Genomic DNA, 10,099 nt, shown 5'->3' on the forward strand with positions numbered 1-10,099 from the left:
TCAGTATCCAGATTACACATTGAACCAGGAGAGGCTAGGAAGGAGGATTGGCCTTGAGTTCTGTTTCAGGGTCATCAGACTATCTATTTGATTATATAGTAGTCCCCCCCCTTATCGGTAGTTTTGCTTTCAGCCTTTTCAATTACCCGTGGTCAATCACAGTATGAAAATATGAAATGCACTGCGTGCAGTAGCTCATGCCTGTAATCCCAGCACTTTGGCAGTCCGAGACCGGCTAATCATTGGAGGTCAGGAGCTCGACACCAGTCTGACCAACATGTTGAAACCCCATCTCTACTAAAAATACAAAAATTAGCCGGACATGGTGGCACACACCTATAATCTCAGCTACTTGGGAGGCTGAGGCAGGAGAATCACTTGAACCTGGGAGGCAGAGATTGCAGTGAGCCGAGATCACACCATTGCACTCCAGCCTGGGTGACCAAAGCAAAACTCTGTCCAAAAAAAAAAATACGAAATGGAAAATTCCAGAAATAATTCATACATTTCAACTTGCTGCTGTTCTGAGTAGTGTGATGAAATCTTGCGCCGTCCCACTTCATTCTGGAATGTGAATCATCCCTTAGTCAAGCATACCCATGCCTTATATGCTACCCACCCGTTAGTCACTTAATAACCATCTCAATTATGAGATCCACTGTCCCAGTGCTTGTGTTCAAGTAACCTTTATTTTGCTTAATAATGGTTTCAAAGCATAAGAGTAGTGATGTTGGCATATTGTTTTATTTGTTCTATTTTATTATTAGTTATTGTTAATCTCTTACTATGCCTAATTTATAAATTATACTCTATCATAAGTATGTATGTATAGGACAGAACACATGTATATAGAGTTCGATGCTATCCATGGCAGTATATGTAGAGTTTGATACTATCCATGGTTTTGTGCATTCACTAGGGGTCTTGGAACATATCCCCCATGGATTAGGGGTACTACTGTGTTAATAATCATTGTAGTTAACACTTACTGAATGCTTTCTATGTGTCAGTATTATACATGACCCTCTTTTATCTTTGTAGTTTTATGAGGTACTATTATATATATGAGAAACTGAATCACAGAAAGACGAAGATTCTCACTGAAGGCAACATGGCTGTGTGGTGGGCCTGGGTTTGAAATTCAGAGTCAGGGCTCCTGACTACCATACTATAATGCATAGGCCTTATGTGGCATTTGACATGAGATTATAGTTTAGGCCCTGACACTTACTTGCTATATGACTTTGCCCCAAACCTCAGTGTCCTCAAATGGTGATGATAAGAAGTGCAGTCCTGTAATCCCAGCACTTTGGGAGGCCGAGACGGGCGGATCACAAGATCAGGAGATCGAGACCATCCTGGCTAACATGGTGAAACCCCGTTTCTGCTAAAAAACACAAAAAACTAGCCGGGCAAGGTGGCGGGCGCCTGTAGTTCCAGCTACTCGGGAGGCTGAGGCAGGAGAATGGCGTAAACCCAGGAGGCGGAGCTTGCAGTGAGCTGAGATCTGGCCACTGCACCCCAGCCTGGGCGACAGAGCCAGACTCTGTCTCAAAAAAAAAAAAAAAAAAAAAAGAAGTGCAGTCAAAAGATTGTTAAGGATACTTAGATAATGTCTAGGGAGAATTTAACATGGTCCTTGTTGATAGTCAGTACGCAACAAATTTCATCTGTCCTTCTCCCCCCTCCTCCTCACCTTTAACCAAATAACTCAAATAGTATGAGTGCTTTTAACAGTGATGATTTATTAAAAGAAACAACCCCTCTTCCCTGCCTCCCATATCCCCTGTAGTCCCTATCCACAGGCTCGCCATTTTCATCCATCTTCTTAGTCAAAGTACTCCAAACAGTCACATCTTGGAAGATAGGAACTCCAAGAAGGGATGCCTATCTTAGAGAAAGATGATCCTTAAGATAACTCTTCATCTGAGAAAAAGACAAAAAAATTATGCCCCAGACCTGCTGGTTTGGGGACCTGGGTCCACAGAATACAATCAAGAGGCAACAGTTCCTGATTTGGGAAATCAATCACACCTGCAAAGAGCCAGCCAGGCCCTAAGCACCCCAAGGATTGCAGGTGGATTGGCCAAATAATACATTCTGAACACAAAGGGTTTTTATTTAAAGTGTGTGCTGATTCTTTTGTGTTTAGTGCAACTTAGTTTATAATCAAAACTGAATTATGGTAGCTTTTTATTACGCATTTTTCAACTAATGGCTACTGAAAACAAATAAATTATCCTGTGAGGCCCCCGAGACATTTTCACAGAAAAGGGGTTCTCATAAGTCAACATGGCAGTGTACATCACAGGGTTAAAATGAACATACTTTTCTAGGATGGAGTGCAGTGGTGCAATCTCGGCTCACTGCAAGCTCCACCTCCCGGGTTCACACCATTCTCCGGCCTCAGTCTCCTGAGTAGCTGAGACTACAGGTGCCCGCCACCATGACCGGCTAATTTATTTATTTATTTTTTCGTATTTTTAGTAGAGGCAGGTTTTCACCGTGTTAGCCAGGATGGTCTCATCTCCTGACCTCGTGATCCTCCCGCCTCAGCCTCCCAAATGCTGGGATTACAGGCATGAGCCACCGCACCCGGCCAATGAACATACTCTTTGGTCATCAATTTTACATCTTAGAATTTGTCCCAAGGACAAATATGTATACAGTTTAGTACTTGTTACAGTCCTATTCATAATATCAAAATAAGAAATATCTTAAACATGTATTACTAAAGGTTGCTAAGTATCTGAGCATAGATGATGAACTTCTATCAAAGATGATGGGATAGAAGCATTAGTATTGACATTAAAGTTGTTTGAGGCTGGGCACGGTGGCTCAGGCCTGTAATCCCAGCACTTTAGGAGGCCGAGGTGGGCGGATCATGAGGTCAGGAGATCAAGACCACAGTGAAACCCCGTCTCTACTAAAAATACAAAAATATTAGCCGGGCACGGTGGCTGGCGCCTGTAGTCCCAGCTACTCAGGAGGCTGAGGCTGGAGAATGGCGTGAACTCAGGAGGCAGAGCTTGCAGTGAGCTGAGATCATGCCACTGCACTCCAGCCTGGGGTGACAGAGCAAGACTCCGTCTCAAAAAAAAAAAGGCACAAGATTATCTCATTTTTATATAAATATTATATATTTGTGTATGTTTAAAATATGCACCAAAGTGTTAAGCAGACATTGTTTTGAGGTGGGGGATTATGTGTGATTTTTATCATTTTGCTTAAATAAATAGTCTGATTTTGCTCCAGGACATACTGGGTTAGGGAATTATTTTAAAGGTCTGGAAACCACCATCTTGTGATGGATGCATCTTTTTCTTGGGAAGGTTGGGGGAAGAGGGAGACAGGTTTCTGTCCTACTCATTTCTGGAAAGTCCCACTGAGGCTCAGTGCACAACCTACCTAGACTGAACAACGTTTGGGAAAGCAGAGAGGGCCGGGTGTTTTTACCTGTCCTTACTCTGCAACACACTCATGACCACACCCATTGCTGACACAGTGCTCTCCGGGATTGCAGTCCCAGTCACCTGTGCAGAGCTCGACGCAGGTACCTATGGAAGAACAGATGTGCTGAAAACCACCATACTTTTGAGACAGATGCGACAAGAACAGTCCTTGATTAAGAAGTCAGTTCTACATTTTTCTTTTCATTCATTATGCAATATGATTTATTACTTGCAGAATAATATCATTAACATCTTATACATTCCAGTTAAAGGCAATGCATTCACATGATCTCAAAAAAGTAAGGTCTACTTTAGAGATGGGGATAATTGTGTTTGTGGAGGGGAAGTGCAAAGAAGCCCACTTAAACGTCTTCACTCCCCACTCTGCAGGGAATAGAGTGGAGAAGAAGAGACTCACACTTACCACGTGTCATCGGGAGTCCCTTGCAGTCACCCCATGCAGTGAGTCTTACTAGGCCCACTTTACAGGTGTGGCAGTTGGGGCTCAAAGAGGTGACTTGCTAGCCAGTGGGTACAGAAGTGAGATTCAACTGAAATTTGCCTGGCTCCTCGGTCTGAGCACCTTCTGCTATCCCACGTGGTGAAGCTCATCCTGACATAAGTACATATCTCCAAATTTCAAGGAGTCATTCCGGACCTGATTGGAGGCTCCCAAGTTCCCAGAACATCAAGCTCTTTGAGGACCAATGAAGTAGGTTCAAAGAGTTGGTTAGGATCGCACAGGCTTCTAGGAAAACATACTCAGAACTCTGGATGAATATGTACTGTACTTTGATTGGCTACTCAGCTGTTAGCAGGAATTTCTTTACCTGATTATGTCTCTGGATCTTTCTGGGACTTTTCTCATCTGTAAAAAGAGGCCCCTGGAGTCAGCAGGGGTAATGAGTTTTATTCTCCATTGTCAACTTCAGTCAATGGAGGTGGCTGTCTGATGCTGTTTTGAGAAGGGTCAGACACCTTGTCCAGGTTCAAAGAGAATGAGTGCTAGGACTGATTAGCAGTATCTGAGGGGTGTAAGAAGGGGACCTGGTGGGATATCTTCAATGTAGTTGTAGACCTCAGAGAAAATCAATACCATCCCCCCATGCTTCCCGTAGCTTTTGTTGATTTGTGGTGAGCAGGCTGAAGATCCCTCTTCACCACTCACAGCAGTTTGACTTATTAAATCAATAATATCTACTTATTAAGTATATATCTGTTGATTTCTTACTATGTATAAAACAGAGGAAATTATTCAGCAAATACAAAGATGTAAGACAAACAGCTTAGAGTCTAACAATATGGATAAGACATATTCAAAGTACTAAAAACAAAGCAATATGTAACAAGTGTCCTAAGAGTGGTATATTTGAAGAATTGAAGAGTCTCAGCTGGGCGTGGTTGCTCATGCCTGTAATCTCTGCACTTTGGGAGGCTGAAGTGGGAGGATCGCTTGAGCACAGAAGTTTGAGACCCAGTCTCTACAGTTTTTGATTTTTTTTTTAATTAGCCGGGCTTAGTGGCACATGCCTGTGGTCCTAGCTACTTGGGGGACTGAGATAGGAGGATCACTTGAGCCCAGGAGATTTAGGCTGCAGTAAGCCATGATTGTGCCACTGCACTCTGGTCTGGGCAACAAAGCAAAGCAAGATCCTGCCAAAAAAAAAAAAAAAAAAAAAAGGCTCAGAGAATATGACATTACTTCCAATTAGATTAATCAGAAAAGGTGAGTTTTGAAGTGCAGGAATCTTTTTAAGTCAGAACTGAGGGGCATGGGTGGAGTGTTGTGAGAAGAAAAAAGAATTACTAACAACAATTCACAAGGGGAAATGCAGGGCCAGGATTAGGGTGAGGCAAGTGAGGTGCCTAGGGCATGCGATTCCAGGAGGCCCTTGCACAATGCTGGCGGTGAGTACCCGTTTAATGTTTGCACCCTGGGTACCTCATCCACTTCACTCCTCACCCTGAAATACAAGGAACACAGGAGGAGTGGCAAATGGAGGGCTGGGTAAGTGTTAGGGAATAGCTGGAAATGAAGCAGGAAAAGTAAGTAGGGTATCGATAAAGTTACGGGGCGTGGGGGGTGCAGATCTTGAGGGCCTTAGGAGTTTGGATTTCATTTGATAGATCAAGACAGGGATGTGATTGATGTTTAATTAGGAAGATTATTCTGGTAGGAGAGCCTAGAATGGAACAGAATGCAACAAGCAAGCAAACTGCAGCAGAAAGACAGGGGCAGGGAGAGCTGTTAGGAAGCTCCTGGCATGGCCCAAACATGAGGTCATCGGGGCTGGAAATACTGCGTGACAATGGGAGATGGCAGGGGAACGAAAGAACATATGCAAGAGACACTTTCAGAGAATGGACAGTATTTGGCAACCAGTTTAATGTTGAGGGAAGGAGAGCGAAGAAGAAAAGAAAGTAATAACTGAATCCAATAATGTTTAGAGAGAAGAATAAAATACCATGAAGGATAATGCAGGAGAAAAGAAAGTTTGAGAACTGAGGAGGTAGCAAGCAGTGTCAGACACTACAGAGGTTAAAGACTTGGCGGCTGAGGAGTCATGAGATTTGTCCACAGAATCTGGAAGAGAAGTTTCAGGAGAGTGATGGGGCAGGGCTGGAGGCTGTAGGCCATCTTCAAGGGGTCAAGGAATGACTTATTGGGAAGTAAGGACAGAGAACTAAGATTACTCCTTTGAGAATGTTGGTAAAAGGAAAAGAAGAGATTGAGATGATTAATGTTTAACATGATTAAGAAAATATTTTCTCTAGGTGATCCAATTTATTCGTAGCAAGAGAGGAAGAAGCTTATGGAGAGGGAGATGGCAGGAGTCAGAGGGTGGCTGATGAGGGGGTAAGAGGGGAGGTACAGAGAGTCCAAATGGAGCGGTGACCCAGGGAAAGGAGTGGGGGAAAGTGGAGGTAGAAGAAAAGAGATTCTGCTCTGGGGAGCTGAGTAGCACTGGAGGGTCCCTGCAGTAGCCCTTTAAGACCTTTTCCTCTCTCCTTTCTTCCCCTCTCCTTCCCAGCACCCACTGGTCCCTGATGTCCTACTTTCTGGCCCCCTCATTCAAGGAAAAATGAACTGGGCTACTTTTTGCCTGGACTTACCCAAAAGTCGCAACGGTCTCACTGCAGCCTGAAGCCTTTGTACCTCTAGGCTGAAGATGATGAGGATCACAAGGAGGAGGAAGGCTGCCAACTTCATGTTGCTGTTAGAAGGCTTTAGAAATCACAGCAGGGCTGAGAGCAGCTGAAATTTATACCTTCCACCTGCTGAGCTGGAATGCAAGGCCAGGGGTGGGACTAGGGACTGCAGACACCTAAGCCCTGCCCAGAAACTGACATTTCCGGAGAACAGCCACCTACCTTGTGTACCCTGGGTCCTTCCACGTTACCTAAGCAAGGCTCTGAGCCAAGGTAACACCCTCCTCTGACAGACAGATAGGACTACTACACCAGGCCGGGTGCAGTGGCTCACATCTGTAATCCCAGCACTTTGGGAGGCCGGGGCAGGAGGTTCACTTGAACCCAGGAGTTCAAGACCAGCCTGGGTTACAAGAGCAAGACCCTGTCTCTACAAAATTAAAAAATAAATAAATAAATAAATAAATAATGAAAAAGATTCCTAAATCAAAAAAGCTGTGAGTGACTGAGAAAAGGGCTGGCATAAGTATTGAACATAAGTATTGAATGTCTGCTATGGGCCAGACATGGGCTCGGCATGAGAGCATCCCAAAGAGAAATTACAGTCTGAGAGCTAGGTGCCAGGTAGCAAGGGTGCAGTCTGCTCTTTCCCTTCTTCCCCCGACCCACCCACCCCCAACTTCCAGGCCTGATCCAAGTACAGCACAGTGGCTGAGAGTGAGGACCCCGGAGTGTGACAGGTCTGGTTAGCACCTCTGGAAATGAGGGTAGGGAAAAGCAGTACAGTACAGGCAGGGATGTTCCTTATCACCTGCTGGTGGTACAGAGGTGACCTCAGTCTCCCACTGCCTTGGTCTGATTCTCTCTGCTTCTGGGCACCTAGGCAGTGATGGTCTTTGCCTATAGGAGCTATGTAATTTTCTTGAGATAAAGCTCTGCTTCCTCTCATCCAGCTTCATTTCTGAGAACCCAAACTCAAGTTATGCATATTAAACTCTTCTAGGATATCTCTCATCCTGCAGTTCTGGGGTGGGAGTGGGGGTGGGACCATAGTAACCAACCTGCTGGGGAGTGAGGTTTCATTTCCCCCTCCTTGTAGCACTCCTAATCTAGACGAATGATTTTCTTAAACACACTACCCTTGTGGGTTTTTTTTTGGAGGGAGTGGGGGTGGTGTCGGGTAGGGAGAAATATGCCCTCTTCCCTCTCCAATGGCAAGGAAGCTGGAGACATGTATAACCTTTGGCCATGTGTCCTGTGTCCCAAAAGATATATAATGTGAGACAAGGAGGATACCTGGGCTGGTAGAGGGTAGTGGGATAAGTTTGCAACCTTGTGATAGTCCCCCTGGGCCACTTTCTAAAGTGAAGTCAACTTTAGACTTCACTTGTAAGTCTAAAGTAGTTGCTGTTTCACTTCTGGTTCCTAATTCTGAGGCTACAGGGAGAGACCCCCTCTGTTCTACTTCATGTATCACAGTTCCTGAAACGCTACTAGTTAGAGGTCCTTTGGGCAAACAAGTGACCTTTTCTGCAAATCCTTCTTATCTAACAAGACCCAGCCTAAATGTCACCTCCAAAACTTTACACAACCTCCACCCCAGGAGAGTAACATTCTCTTAGTACTTATCTTGTCATAGGGCTTATCAGACTCTATTTTAATTAATTATTATGATGATTTTACATTTCTCTCCTGTATCTTGATGGCTAGCATGGGGTCTTGCTGATCTTTCGTCCTCAGCGCTCAATCATGGGCACTTACTGCCCTCAATAATGTGTGTTTTGGGAGGATGAGGAGAATTCAGAGAGCCGTTGTAATTAGGAAGACACTCACATGGCTTTCCATACAGATAGGCATTATTATTGCCATGTTACAGTTGAGGAGACTAAGCCACGGAGAGTTTTAGTAGCCCGAAATAATAGTTAAATGCAGAACCACAATCAAACTCCAAAGACAGTGGTCTAAACTAGTACACATGACTGTCAGGCTACATCCAAATTCTTAGAAAATAATTTGGACTCATCTCTGGGTACAGATAAATGAGCTTTTGAGGTCAGAGAATTCTGCTGTATCGAGTGTGGCACTCATCATCACGATTTCATTAGCGTAGAATAACTGCTTTGAGCAAAGCAACTCGCTCTAGAGGCTTCTGAGTGCTCAATCAGATTAAAAATAGGTGCCATCCACCCAAAACTGTTACTTTGGATTTCAGTGAGTTGAGGAACAGTATGTGGCCCTTATTGCTGGCTGTTTACTAAAGCCGTTTCGAGCTTGTGAAAAGAAGCCTGATCCAAGTACAGCACAGTGGCTGAGAGTGAGGACCCCGGAGTGTGACAGGTCTGGTTTGCATCTGGCTCCACTACTTGCGCTGTGTGACCTTGGGAAAATTAACTTCCCTTTCTGAGCCTCACTTCTCTTTTCTGTAAAGTGGGGAGTATAATTCCTACTTCAATGTTGGACAGACCAAATTACCATATATGTACACGTACATACTCCTGGCGCAGAGCCCTCAACACTAGCAGCTACTATTCTTGTGGATTTCTGTGAAAGGGGATGCGTGTGTTTCTATTCCCTAGAGCGGGGCACCTACAGACAGCTCATGCAAACTGTATCATTTCATTAAGGAAATATCTCAAGATAAAACTCAGAACCTGTCCCTATTTTATTCTGCTGGATATTGTAAACTGAACCATGAAGAGACTCCAAGGCTGAAGCTGGTATTACTGTCACTTCCATAGCTCTGTGTGGGCTCATGATTTCCGTATGGAAATCAGGAAGCTTCGTATGTGACCAATTCTGCCTATAGAGTGATTAGCCAGGGGAGGGTCAAAAAAATCACAGTCTTACATAATTTCCTCACAAGGTGACAAAGAGCATAGCAATTATCTACAGGGGACTGTCACCACCCAAAGGGCTTCTGCTCCCAGTGAGAGCCTTTACAACATGAGAGGGTCATTATCAGCAATGGCTTGTGAGTACTCAGCTCTTCCAAATATCAGTTCCACTGCTCCTTATGCTCTGAAACTAGAGCATGAGACCAAGACCTGGGTTTCTGGGAGGGGCCTGCAAGAGATAGCTAGACACCACAGTAAGTATGCATCCTTCCACCTACACCTCTTCATCTTGTACCAGATCTAGATAGTGTAGCAGGTAAGCCTAAGAATCTGAGCTCAGGAGCCAGATCACCTGGACTCAGATCCTGACTCCATCTTAGTAGCTGCATGACCGAGGACAAGTTAACCCCAACATCATGTTGCTGGGGGAAGTTTCCTTTGATGACAACACAGATGGGCAGAGATGGGCTGACATTTACGTCTTCCCTCCCAGCATGTGCGTCCTGGCTCATGACACAGGTATTTGGAAGCTTAAGCCACAATAGGAAGCTGACAATTCTGGATTCTATAGACCTGTGTTTAGCATTAAGTATTTTCAAACAAGCTTTCTAAGCCAAGGGAAACACCTTCTTCCGCCTAATAATTAAGACTTCTAAAGAATGG

General features: G+C 44.5%; 1 long non-coding RNA gene across 1 annotated transcript; it reads right to left on the reverse strand.

The window, feature by feature from the left end:
* Nucleotides 1–1,725: 1,725 nt before the first annotated feature.
* On the reverse strand, nt 1,726–6,736 carry LOC106994075 (uncharacterized). The gene is made up of 3 exons (XR_001440510.3): nt 6,567–6,736; nt 3,457–3,557; nt 1,726–1,926 (listed from the first exon to the last, which is right to left on the reverse strand). It is a non-coding gene; the product is annotated as an uncharacterized LOC106994075 (long non-coding RNA).
* Nucleotides 6,737–10,099: the final 3,363 nt, after the last annotated feature.

This window comes from Macaca mulatta, chromosome 16 (genome assembly GCF_049350105.2).
Source record: "Macaca mulatta isolate MMU2019108-1 chromosome 16, T2T-MMU8v2.0, whole genome shotgun sequence".
Classification (NCBI taxonomy): domain Eukaryota; kingdom Metazoa; phylum Chordata; class Mammalia; order Primates; family Cercopithecidae; genus Macaca; species Macaca mulatta.